At 50.4% G+C, this 14189-nt stretch overlaps 1 protein-coding gene across 1 annotated transcript in view; it reads left to right on the top strand.

Moving 5' to 3' along the window:
- CC2D2A (coiled-coil and C2 domain containing 2A) overlaps positions 1–14189 on the top strand; it is a 415347-nt gene that overhangs the window by 290022 nt on the left and 111136 nt on the right. The window lies entirely within an intron of this gene.

Genomic DNA, 14189 nt, shown 5'->3' with positions numbered 1-14189 from the left:
GGTTTGAATTATTAGCACGTGGCTTTATATCAGTCTCTGAAAAACAAGGATTTAAGTAACAGTGATTGATTTCTGCGGAACCTAAGCATATTTCCAAAAGGCATTAAACTTCTAGATAGCTGGTGGAATACGAGCAAAATTGTCCACCCAAAGTGATTTGCTGGTAAAGCTACAATTTTCACAACAGTACCAAGCTGTAATAATTATAGTGCTTTCTCAAATTTTCGATCAGTATGATTGCTGACCCCTGGTGTTGGACCAGAAACTGTAAGTGACTTTCTGAGAAAGGGACCTATGTACTCTTTACAGTTACACAACAAAAACTTACATTAGCCTTATAAAGGTATCTTTTAGCAAAATCAAATTTTTTGTTAATAAACTTTTGAAAATAGGTAGGGATCCATTCCTGTGCATGCCCGTCAATCCACTCTACTGAACCTTCTTACCTTCAGACTCTCCTGTGTATCAGACACTGAAGCACTCTCCCCAATTATTTCTTTATTTAAAAAAAAATGTTTAACAAAAAAAAGGATTCTGTAGTGTTATGGCCAGTACCTTCCGAGCCCATCTACAAGCTGTGCTTCGTGTTTGCCAGGCCCATCCTGCGCACTGTGCGGTTTTCAACAGGATCAGTTAGAGAAGGAGTTTGGGTGAGCATTTCTGCTAATGTTTCAGACCGTTTATTTGAGCTTTTCCTAAATCGCACCATTGGGTTAGTTAATTTGCCCCAGTTGCAGCATGATGTATGCATTTTAGAATCTGTCTGTGGAGGTGCACAGTCCCCTTCTGGCCCTACCTGTCGATAAATACCCCGTATGGATGGAGAGGCGTAAGATTGAATTTACGCAATGGCAGAGTCAGACTTCGATTTTACTTATTGCCAAAATCCGTTATGCCTTCTGGTTCAGGCCATTTATTAAAATATTAACAACGTAGCGTATGCTCCCTACCATCTACATTTGTTGAGCCACCTACGTGAAGCAGACGAGACCTGCAGGGAGAGTTGGGGGTAGCTTTACCGCTGGATTCCATTGTCACATCCAGACTAACAGGAGCCAGGTGGAAACGGGCACCAGGGAATGCCGGGACATGTGTAGGTAGCAATCTCTGCTTTGGATCCCGTCCTTCAGGTATCCTGCCTCATCCTGTCATTGGCTGACACGCAAAATGGTAAACCAATAAACGGAGAAGCTGGGCGCATGTGGAATTTGCTGAGCTGCTCTAGAAAATCAGCCAGGCGTTTTCGCCCTCATCCATGGAAAATATGCCCTTTAACAGGCTTGGCTTCACCTGCTGATGCCTCCAAGAACACAGACATATTGAATGTGCAAGTGTTGGAAATCGGGCAACCGGGTTAGCAGTCACCAGGTTCCCAGCACGATGGTAGCTTGGTTCGAGCGGTTGGGGTCAGGCACCGTGCTAAGCGTACGTCACACCCTCACAATAACCATGCGTTCATCCGTTCCAAAAACGACACTACACCGTAAAAATAATGCAAGTCAAATTGAAAATATATATGTCTTTATCTTATTTTCTCTTAGTTGCAGGTTACATTACATAAATACAAGACAATAAGATTTTCCTTGAAAGAGCAGGTCAAATAAATAATACTAATTGGAATTTCAATAAATAGGTTCAGGTCATAAATAAGCAAGGAATAAATAGATGTGCAATAAATACAGATGACAAATAAATATAGTGCAGGAATAAATTAGTGGATGACAATAAATAAGCACTTCCAATAAATAAGGTAAAACAATCAATGACAGTGACAATTCAAATCATTTACATGAGGTCACTTGGTCTTACTTTGCCCATACACAACTTAAGGACACTTGGATGGCATGGGGGTGTCCCACCTAGATTGATCAAGGCTGGGGCCTAAGCTGAGGCAGAACAAGAGTACCCTAAAGATCTGGCCCTCCAAACTACACAACCCTTTATGGAGGTCACTGTACCAGTCTCAGTTCACCCCTGGCACTCTCAGGCTGGTTCTAGCACCCCTTTAGCCTCTAGGATGATCTTTTAGGGCTCCACAGGGCCTCAGATGCCCCCTCTACCACTTACTGCCCTTTTCAAGATGATCGGCTCCGCTTGGCACCGTGTCGACGTCGTGAGGCGGCTCCGGATCGATGTCGCTGGGCGGTCTCGACTCGATGTCGCTGGGCGGCCTCGGCTCGATGTCGCTGGGCGGCCTCGGCTCGATGTCGCTGGGCGGTCTCGACTCGATGTCGCTGGGCGGTCTCGACTCGATGTCGCTGGACGGTCTCGACTCGATGTCGCCTTCCGGCGTCGCAGGGATTCGGACTCCCCACTTCCTGGTGTCTCCGGAGTGCGATCTCCACTCCCGACCTCCGGCGCGCTTCACCTCAGTTTCCGGCGACTCCGGTGGGCAGACTTCACTCCCCCGTCGACGCCTCACCTCGACCTCAGGTGACTCTCGACTCGACCTCCGGCGCCTCTCCACGACCTCCGTCGGCGCCCTCACCCGACCTCGGGTGACTCCTTACTCGACCTCCGGTGTCTCTCCACGACCTACGTCGGCGCCCTCACTCGACCTCTGGCGGCTCCGGGTACGACGTCTGCTTTCTGTCAGCGCCGCTTCTCGACCTCAGGCCCCAGGTCTCCAGGCTTCTCGACGTCAGGACTCCAGGAGGACACTGCTGAACAGGTCAGGAACTTGCTGTTCTTCTTCTTTAAGGCCTGTTCCAAATATTCAGTTCTTTAAGATGGTTCTTCTGATCTTGATCCCACACAGGGCTCTAGGTTGGGCTTGGTCAGTAGAGACTAGCAACAAGGGTGGGTTTCTGGACCCCACTCCAAGCACTGGTTTCCACCTCTGCTGCCTTACTCCGACCTCCTTCTATCTCTGTCCTCTCTCTTCTCCAGTCAGTTGCCAACTGCCACTCTGAGATGGCCTCCCAACATTCTAAACTGCCTCTCACTGTCACAGGGTTCCAGAATGTTCCGGAAGGTTCTAGAAATCTCCAGTGGGTTCTGATGATGTCACAGGTGGCCACCATTTTGTGTCTCAGGCCCTCAGACAGAAGTTCCAGGGGTAGGGAAAATGGCTCCCTGACCCTGCATCAACACTAAAAAGTCTGGTGGTTCCCAAAAAGTAAAAATTATAACAGGGTTTGAGGCAAAAGTGGGACAAAATAAATAATGATGAGGAGGGACCACCCAAAGGGCTGACAGATCTAACACGCGTCCCCCCCCCAGCTGAAAGTGGGGAGAGCTACCCAACCCCTTGGGAGTTCTCATCACTAAGGCGGAAATACCTTGAGAGACCGTCTGCATTGGCGTGGTCCACTCCAGGCCGATGTTCCACCTGAAAGTCCATTCCCTGTAGGGAGATAGACCACCTTAGCAACTTGGGATTCTCCCCCTTCATCTGCATCAGCCAACGAAGGGGTCTGTGGTCGGTCTGAACTAGGAAGTGCGAGCCAAACAGGTATGGCCGCAACTTCTTCAGAGCCCATACCACTGCAAAGGCTTCACGCTCTATTGCACTCCACTTCTGTTCCCTGGGAAGTAGTCTCCGGGATAGGAAGACCACCGGTTGATCCAGACCCTCTTCATTGAGTTGCGATAACACTGCCCCAATGCCATGTTCCGATGCATCCGTCTGGACAATGAACTCCTTGGAAAAGTCTGGGGCCCTTAAGACTGGGGCCTCGCACATGGCTTGCTTCAGTTTCACAAAGGCCTGCTGGCAAGCCTCCGTCCAGACTACCCGTCGAGGTTGTTTCTTGGACGTAAGCTCCGTGAGGGGGGCCACAATGGTACCGTACCCCTTCACGAAGCGGCGGTAATATCCTGTGAGGCCCAGAAAAGCTCGGACCTCAGTCTGAGTCTTGGGGGGTTCCCAGGCCATGATTGCCTCGATTTTCGCCTGGAGGGGTTGCACCGCTCCCCTACCCACCAAGTGTCCAAGGTACACTACCGACCCCTGCCCGATCTGGCATTTACTGACCTTGATCGTTAAACCAGCGTGTTTCAGGGCCTGGAGAACAGTTTGCAGGTGACGCAAGTGATCCTCCCAGCTGTTACTGAAGACGGCAATGTCGTCCAGATAAGCAGCAGAAAAACTCTCCATTCCGGCGAGGATCTGGTTCACCAGACGCTGAAACGTGGCAGGTGCGTTCTTGAGCCCAAAGGGCATCACGCAGAACTGGTAGTGGCCCTTGGGTGTGGAGAAGGCTGACCTTTCCTTAGCTCCATCAGTCAGAGAGATCTGCCAGTACCCAGAAGTAAGGTCAAAGGTACTCAAATATTGGGCAGCTCCCAGCCGGTCAATCAGTTCATCCGCCCTCGGGATCGGATGAGCATCAGTCTTGGTTGCTGAGTTCAGTCCCCGGTAGTCCACACAGAACCTCAGTTCCGGTTGGGCACTCGGTGGTACAGCTTTTGGTACTAGTACCACCGGACTGGACCAGGGGCTGCTGGAAGGTTCAATCACTCCTAGCTCCAGCATCTTAGTGACTTCACTGTGAATGCTGGCCTTCACCTTGTCTGTCATCCGGTAGATCTTTGACTTCACAGGTGGGCTGTCTCCTGTGTCCACGTCATGGACGCACAGGTGAGCCCTACCCGGAACAAGGGAGAACAACGAAGAGTACTGCCCCAGGACCTGGCGGCAGTCCTCCTGCTGTTCAGGAGTTAGGGACGGGGAGAGAATCACTCCCTCCACCAACCCATCCTTCTCTTGAGACGCAAATAAGTCGGGGAGAGGCTCGCTTTCCACGTCCTCTGCTCCGTCAGTCACCATTAACAATATGACTTCGGGCCTCTCATGGTGGGGTTTGAGGCGGTTGGCATGCAGCACCCGTAGGGGCTGACGAGGGGTCTTCAGATCCACCAAGTAGGTAGCCTTACCCTTCTTCTCCAACACCTCAAAGGGTCCTGACCAGCGATCCTGGAGGGCGCTAAGCTCTCCTGGTTCGATCGCCCACACCTTCTGGCCAGGCTCCAACTCCACCGGGTGAGCATTGTGGTCATACCACGCCTTCATCACTGCTTGGCTGGCTTCCAAGTTGTCAGAAGCTTGCTTCCACAACTTAGCCATTTGGCTCCGGAAGGCCAGCATGTAGCTCACCACGTCCTGGGGAAGCTTTCTGGGAGTTCTTTCCCATCCGTCTCTCACCAGGCTGAGAGGTCCACGCACAGGGTGCCCATACAAAAGTTCGAAGGGGCTGAAGCCCACTCCCTTCTTTGGCACTTCCCTGTAAGAAAACAATAGACAGGGTAGGAGGACGTCCCATTTCCTCCGCAGGCTTTCAGGCAGACTTCTGATCATGCCTTTCAAGGTTTTGTTGAACCTCTCCACCAGACCATTGGTCTGGGGGTGGTAAGGAGTGGTGAACCGGTAGGTCACTCCACACTCCTTCCACATGGCCGCATGTATGCTGACATGAAGTTGGTCCCCCTGTCGGACACAACTTCCTTGGGAAAACCCACTCGGGTAAAGATTCCCATCAGGGCCCTAGCCACAACAGGTGCAGTAATGGTCCTCAGAGGTATGGCCTCTGGGTACCGTGTGGCATGATCCACCAGAACCAGGATAAACCTGTGACCAGCTGTAGTAGACGGATCTAACGGACCCACAATGTCGATGCCCACCCTTTCAAAGGGGGTGCTAACAACAGGAAGTGGTTCCAGGGGAGCTTTCAGCTTCACCCCTGTTTTCCCACTGGCTTGACAAAACACACACGTCCGGCAGTAGGTGTCGGACGACACTTTCATCTGAGGCCAATAAAAGTGTGGGACAAGCCGGGCAAAGGTCTTGTCTTGCCCCAGGTGTCCTGCCAAGGGGATCTCATGAGCCAATTCCAGAAGGAAGGCTCGGTAACGTTGAGGGACAACCAAGGCCCGTGACGATCCGTGCATGGGTGCCTTGGGTTCACTGTAGAGGAGGCCATCCTCCCAGTAAATATTATAGTTCCCCTCGACGTTCCCTGCTGCCTGGGCTTCGGCCTGTCGCCTCAGTCCCTCAAGGGTAGGACACTCCTTCTGGCCTTTGCAGAATTCCTCCCTGGTCGGCCCTCCCTCCACGTGCCACTCGGCCGGGATGGGTAGGTTCTCCAGTTTGGTAACATCCCCCTCCGCGGACTCCTGGTCCACCTCCTCCGGTGGCCTATCCGTCACACGGGGCGCGGATGCCGAGGCAGGCTCCTCCTGCCTTCGGTTCTTCCCTTGATTGGCAGCCGGCGGTGCCTTTGTTCCAGGCTCCCGCCTAAATGAACTCCCCCTCCGGGTAGTCGCAGACCTTGTGCTGACACAGGCCCAGTCAGGTGTATCCAGCATCTCAGCATGAGTCCGGTATTCCACCTCCTTCCAAGCATTATGCTCCATGTCATTCCCCAGCAGACAATCGACTGGCACGGCAGGGCTTACGTCAACTCGAAGTAACCCTGCAACCCCTTCCCATTCAAATGGAACCTCGGCCACCGGATAGTGGCCCATTCTGCCGTCAGCCATCGCGGCAGGGTGGAGTACGTGGGGAATCACCTGCTCTGGAGACACCAGTTGGCTACGTACCATAGTCATACTGGCTCCTGTGTCTCTCAGAGCATCCCCTCTTTGGCCGTTGATGGTGACCCACTGCCCATACTTTGTGGTATTTGCGGGCACCTGGATCTTAGGAACCATCTCCCGTTCTCCCAGGGACACTAAAGTGACACCCACCCACTCCCTTCCCTTATCTAAAGGCATCTCCTCCCCGAGCACTACACTAGCTACTCCGGGGGCCTTTCCTCCTATGGGAGGGGGTGGTCTTTTTGGGCACTTCACATCTCCCTTATATTGTCCGACACCACCGCACTCGTAGCAATGGACAACCCTTGGCTGCTGACTCTGGCCAGGATTAGGGTTTCTGGGTGGGTTAGCCCTAGGGGTGAATCCTGTTCCCTTCCCTTGGGAACTATTTTGGGGGCCTTTAGAGAACTGAATGAATGAATGAAATAGATTTTGTCACGCGCAACTTAGCCCAGTGGGCGTCAAGGCGCCTAAATCAAAAATAGTACAGCTCGCAGATCAGAACCAGCAGTATCTCATTGATAAGCCATAGTAAAGAACCACGTCTTCAGAGCCTTTTTAAACAAATCAATTGAGGGAAGGGTTTTAACCTCAATTGGAAGAGAATTCCAGAGCTTGGGGGCGACTACAGAGAAAGCTCTCGCTCCCCATCTGGCTAATCTTGTACGAGGCACTGCCAATTGAGACAGCCCAGCCGACCGAAGTGATCTGGAAGGGATGTAACGAGTCAACAGAGATCCCAATGCATCGTTAGAGCCAGCCATAAGGGCTCTATAAGCAAGACAGAGAATCTTGAAAGAAATTCTGTACTGAACAGGGAGCCAGTGAAGCTTTTTTCTAGCCGTCGTGGCTGAGGACGCCAAGGGAAGGGCTAGGACAAAGCGTGCAGCGGCATTCTGCACGATTTGCAGTCGATGTATAAGGCCCTTGTTCGACTCCACATACAGGGAGTTACAATAGTCGAGCCTAGAGCCAACAAGGGCAACTGCAACCTGCATGCGTGCCTGGGGAGAGAGATAGTCACGGATCCTATTCAGGATCCTGATAACCCCCCAACATGTGGCTATTGTCCTATTCACTTGAGGGATCATAGAGAGTGAGGTGTCAAAGATCACACCCAGATTCCTGGCTGATTGGGAGGGGGTGGGGCAAACACCAAGAGATGTAGGCCACCAATCACTCGACCAAACATCATGGTCTTTCCCAAAGACCAAGACCTCAGTTTTATCGCCATTTAGCTTTAGTGAGTTGATGATCATCCAGTCTGCAACAAGTTGCATGCAAGACCTAAAGCCAATGGCGGATGTATGAACAGAGGAATGAGCCAGAGACACCATGATCTGGGTGTCGTCAGCGTAGGAGACCACCTCCATCCCCTGAGATTTTACTAGTCGGGCAAGGGGGGCCACATAGATATTAAACAAGGTCGGACTAAGAGCCGACCCCTGTGGCACCCCACATTGCAATGACTTTGCAGGGGAGAGAAAGTCTCCGAGCTTCACTCTCTGTTCTCTCCCAAGAAGGAAGGAGTTGAGAAGATCCAAAGCCTGCCCAGTAATCCCCGCCTCCCTTAGCCGAGATGTTAGAATGGCAGGAGACAGGGTATCGAATGCAGCTGTAAGGTCCAACAGGACCAAGATCGTAGTTTGGCCGCCATCCACTTTACGACGGATGGTATCGACTACTACAGTAAGTGCGGATTCAGTGCTGTGATGTTTTCTAAATCCGTGCTGTGTGTGGTCGAGATATTCACTGGTCTGAAGAAAAGTGGAAAGATGGAGATTAAGATGAGCTTCCAATATTTTTGCAGGGGCAGGAAGCAATGAGATGGGCCTAAAGTTTTTAAGGAGGCCGGGATCTAAAGAGGGTTTCTTTAGAAGAGGCTTTACAATAGCCTTCTTCCAGATTGAAGGAAATAAACCCTGAGTAATGACCCTGTTCATAACTCCCAGCATAAGCGGAACAATGCTGTTTCTGCATTCCTTCAATGATTTTAGCGGAAGCGGATCCATAGGGGAGGAAGATTTTGTCTTGTCAAGAAGAAGGTTAAATCCTTCTAACGACAGTAATGGAAACTGCCTAAGAAATTTAGAAGGTCCTTCATCCAAACTATCCAGCCTAGCTATAGCGGGAGGAATGCCCTTGTCTAGAGAGCGGCATTGGGCTTCCAAAGCAATATGTATATCCGAGATTTTACTGAAGAAAAAATCAGAGATATTATTGCAAAGATCTTGGGAGCTGACTACAGGATCCGGGAGTTGGAGAGAGCAAAGTGAGTCCGCAATTTTAAAAAGTTCACTAGATGAAATAAGGGAGCTTGTAAGATTAGAGAAATATTCTTTCTTCTCCACTAAAACTCTCTGTTTATATTCTCGTAGAACAGATTTATATGTCTCACGATCATTCAGGTCCCAAGACTTCCTCCAGCATCTCTCGCTACGCCTACATTTCTGTCTCAGAAGTCTCAAGTGTTCAGAAAACCAGGGTGCAGTTGGTTTCTGTCGCGCTACATATCGGAGGGAGGCAGGGGCAAGCTCATCCACTACTTTAATGATAGAATCCGTGAGTTCTTGAGCTGCCTCATCAGCGTCTTTCAAAGACAAAGATTCTGATATCCCAATATGAGAGCCCACAGTATCATCCGTGATATTTCTAAGATTTCTCCTAGGGATAAATCGAGAGTTGATACGCTTAGCTGAGGACAAGGAGGAGAACTCGAATTTAAGTGGAACAGCAAAGTGATCCGTCCAAATCAGAGGCAGAGGCAGTCCAGCAGATAGCCTAAGATCGCTAGAAAATACCCCATCAAGGGTATGGCCAGCTATATGAGTGGGGCTGCTCACCAATTGAGACAAATCACAGGCCCCAAGTGACTCTAATAGTGTTAAAGTATCCTTGGAGTTGATTTCCTCAAGGTGGAAGTTGAAATCACCAAAAACGGAAAAATCCGTTCTCCCAAAGTAGGGCTCCAGAATTCGGAGCAGATCAGAAGGAAAGCTGGCCCTAGGGCCGGGGGGTCGATATAGAAGAATCCCAGTAAAGGAGACAGATGGAGTGCAATGAATGCAAAAATAAAGTGCCTCAAAACAATCCCCGGGCAAGGATATAGATTTAACAGAGCATTATAAGGAAGATTTAAAAAGAACAGCAATTCCTCCACCTCTACGCAGTTGTCTATCCTGCCTCAGCAATGAGTAGCCATCAGGGATGGCCAGCAGTAGGTCATGGCCAGAAGAATCTGAAGCCCAAGTCTCTGTGATGAAAACCCAATCAGGCTGTCTTTCCAATACAAATTCATGAAAGACAACATTATGCTTAATCAACGATCTAGCGTTGATTAAAAAGCCAGTTTTAAGCTGCAGAACCGGCAAACGTCCAGAGTAAGAATGGGATCTGGTAATAGTAGGGGTAGGACAGCAAAAGGAAACCTTGCAAGTCCGGCATCGCTGAGAATGCAAAATACCTTCAGGAGAGAAGCGGTGAGCGCATCGCAGCGCTATAGGTCTGTAGGTCAAGAGTTCCGAGATGGAATAGTGTCTATACGCCTCATTAGATGAAGAACTGCAATCCGCCGAGTCCAGCCCGCCCTGCAGCGCGTCCTCAGCGCGGACGGGCGCAGACGGGCTGAACTCAGGCGTAACTCCGGCGGAAGTCAGGCGATGACACTGCGCGATGACGCTGTGCGAGGACATGGCTGCTATTAATACAGGTCGAGCCTCCTAAACGAGGACTAGACCAGGATCTATCTCACCCCTCACCCAATATGGCCGCCAACGAGACAGTGGCGAGGGACCCGCGAAATGCGGTGAAATCAAATTACTATGCAAGTGAGAGTGACTGCGTGCAGGTAAGCGAGGCCAGCACAGTTAAAAACAGGGTAAATAAGGGCTAACAAAGACACAAACCTAAATAGCAAAAACGGGATATTTTAAAAGCACAGCCAAGGCTAAGCAATGAGAAAACGCTGCAATGAAATGCGCGAGAGCCAAAAGGAAGCTCGCCTCAAGATTGCCTACTATTTATACAGGTCGAGCCTCCTAAACGAGGACTAGACCAGGATCTATCTCACCCCTCACCCAATATGGCCGCCAACGAGACAGTGGCGAGGGACCCGCGAAATGCGGTGAAATCAAATTACTATACAAGTATCTCCGTTTTCTTTTCCCCTCCCTCTTTCTTCTGGGGGGCGCCCTGTCCGGCCTTTTGAGAGTCCCCTCCAGTCCCCCTTGTGGACACCCGGGTACTAGCCCAAATGTCCGCCTCCTCAGCAAGCTTCCGGGGATTGGTCAGCTTGCTATCCACCAGGTGTTGACGCAGTTCAGGGAAACATTTTTCGAGCAGGTGTTCCTTTAACATCAAATCAAACAACCCCTCGTAGTCCCTCACCTCACTGCCGTGTATCCAACCCTCTAATGCCTTCTTTGCATAGTCCAGGAAATCCACCCAATTCTGTGTACCCAGTTTATGGCTACCCCGGAACTTCTGTATATACTTCTCGGGTGTTAGTCCAAACTTCCTCACGAGCGCCACTTTCATGATGGGGTAGTGGGTCTGCTCATCCTGCTCCAGGGCCAATAATGTATCCCTACCAGCTGGAGGCATGTATTTATACAATCCCCCTCCCCAATACTTCTCTGGAACCCCATGGACTCTTAATGAGATCTCATAGGCCGCTAGCCACTTGGCGATATCATCACCTGCACTATAGCTAGCTACTATGTCTTTTGGCAAATAGGGTTTGGATTCCCTGTTGATTTCTCTTTCTTCGCTGCCACCATTAGGAACAGTGTGTGCCCCGACCCGTAGGATCTGGAGATCTATCTCCCTGAGCCTCAACTCGTGAGCCATCCTCCGTTCCTCTTTTTCATTCTCCAGCTTCGCCAGATCCCATGTGAGCTGTCTTTTCTCCCTCCGGTCAGTGAATTCTGCTTCTAATAAGACGTTGCTAGAGACACTGCTGCCCTTCCTTGAAAGTGTTCTTGGCCCCGCTACTAGGTCCCCCACCTCAGGTTGGTACAAACCAGCCCCCTCGCTGTCAGGCTCTCCATCCCTGTCCTCCTTCTCAACCTTACTTTCTCGTCGTACCTCCCACCAAGCCCTTAAGCTGGTCTGGAGCTCACCCTTCTTTGCACCTTGGGGACAAAACACCCCCTCTCTCTGACAAAACTCCCTGAGTTGGGCCACAGTATAAGTTTCCACATCCTCTAATACAAACTCTATTTTGCCCACTCAGGATAGAAGACAGTTGCTTACAGAAGCTATGCAGGGGGGTACCTTTTGTAATACCTCCTCCCACCACCAGAAGTAAATTTGGAAAAAACAAAACTCAAAATTAGGAAGTCTGCTTGGAGAAAACTCCCGGTGTAGGCCTATGGACTACCCACAGTTATTGTCGAGTAGACGCAAGCACAGCTCTATCCCACCACTGAACACCAATTTTATGTTGGAAATCGTGCAACCGGGTTAGCAGTCACCAGGTTCCCAGCACGATGGTAGCTTGGCTCGAGCGGTTGGGGTCAGGCACCGTGCTAAGTGTACGTCACACCCTCACAATAACCATGCGTTCATCCGTTCCAAAAACAACACTACACCGTAAAAATAATGCAAGTCAAATTGAAAATATATATGTCTTTATCTTATTTTCTCTTAGTTGCAGGTTACATTACATAAATACAAGACAATAAGATTTTCCTTGAAAGAGCAGGTCAAATAAATAATACTAATTGGAATTTCAATAAATAGGTTCAGGTCATAAATAAGCAAGGAATAAATAGATGTGCAATAAATACAGATGACAAATAAATATAGTGCAGGAATAAATTAGTGGATGACAATAAATAAGCACTTCCAATAAATAAGGTAAAACAATCAATGACAGTGACAATTCAAATCATTTACATGAGGTCACTTGGTCTTACTTTGCCCATACACAACTTAAGGACACTTGGATGGCATGGGGGTGTCCCACCTAGATTGATCAAGGCTGGGGCCTAAGCTGAGGCAGAACAAGAGTACCCTAAAGATCTGGCCCTCCAAACTACACAACCCTTTATGGAGGTCACTGTACCAGTCTCAGTTCACCCCTGGCACTCTCACGCTGGTTCTAGCACCCCTTTAGCCTCTAGGGTGATCTTTTAGGGCTCCACAGGGCCTCAGATGCCCCCTCTACCACTTACTGCCCTTTTCAAGATGATCGGCTCCGCTTGGCACCGTGTCGACGTCGTGAGGCGGCTCCGGATCGATGTCGCTGGGCGGTCTCGACTCGATGTCGCTGGGCGGCCTTGACTCGATGTCGCTGGGCGGCCTCGGCTCGATGTCATTGGGCGATCTCGACTCGATGTCGCTGGACGGTCTCGACTCGATGTCGCCTTCCGGCATCGCAGGGACTCGGACTCCCCACTTCCTGGTGTCTCCGGAGTGCGATCTCCACTCCCGACCTCCGGCGCGCTTCACCTCAGTTTCCGGCGACTCCGGTGGGCGGACTTCACTCCCCCGTCGACGCCTCACCTCGACCTCAGGTGACTCTCGACTCGACCTCCGGCGCCTCTCCACGACCTCCGTCGGCACCCTCACCCGACCTCGGGTGACTCCTTACTCGACCTCCGGTGTCTCTCCACGACCTCCGTCGGCGCCCTCACCCAACCTCGGGTGACTCCTTACTCGACCTCCGGTGTCTCTCCACGACCTCCGTCGGCGCCCTCACTCGACCTCTGGCAGCTCCGGGTACGACGTCTGCTTTCTGTCAGCGCCGCTTCTCGACCTCAGGCCCCAGGTCTCCAGGCTTCTCGACGTCAGGACTCCAGGAGGACACTGCTGAACAGGTCAGGAACTTGCTGTTCTTCTTCTTTAAGGCCTGTTCCAAATATTCAGTTCTTTAAGATGGTTCTTCTGATCTTGATCCCACACAGGGCTCTAGGTTGGGCTTGGTCAGTAGATACTAGCATCAAGGGTGGGTTTCTGGACCCCACTCCAAGCACTGGTTTCCACCTCTGCTGCCTTACTCCGACCTCCTTCTATCTCTGTCCTCTCTCTTCTCCAGTCAGTTGCCAACTGCCACTCTGAGATGGCCTCTCAACATTCTAAACTGCCTCTCACTGTCACAGGGTTCCAGAATGTTACGGAAGGTTCTAGAAATCTCCAGTGGGTTCTGATGATGTCACAGGTGGCCACCATTTTGTGTCTCAGGCCCTCAGACAGAAGTTCCAGGGGTAGGGAAAATGGCTCCCTGACCCTGCATCAACACTAAAAAGTCTGGTGGTTCCCAAAAAGGAAAAATTATAACAGGGTTTGAGGCAAAAGTGGGACAAAATAAATAATGATGAGGAGGGACCACCCAAAGGGCTGACAGATCTAACAGCAAGATTGAGAAAAAATTGAATGTGCCCAACCTCCTGAGCCCAATGGCGCTCTGGACACTGTTTTGCTGTTCTTCTGCTTCCAAACTCAGAAGGGGGAGAGAAACAGACAAGTCTAATAATGTCCTCGTCATCGAACGTGCAGAAAAAGTAGTCCCACCTGTCTGACTAAAATTGAGATTATATTTAGCAGTTTCCCACCCAAAGGCCATTCTATGTACTGGAAAAGGTATAAATAATAAAATCAAAAGTAAAAAAAAAAACTGCAATAAAAGAGGAAGAGAAAGATGACGAAGA

The sequence above is a fragment of the Triturus cristatus genome, chromosome 2_2 (assembly GCF_964204655.1).
Source record: "Triturus cristatus chromosome 2_2, aTriCri1.1, whole genome shotgun sequence".
Classification (NCBI taxonomy): domain Eukaryota; kingdom Metazoa; phylum Chordata; class Amphibia; order Caudata; family Salamandridae; genus Triturus; species Triturus cristatus.
This window is presented reverse-complemented; position numbering and strand designations above follow the sequence as displayed.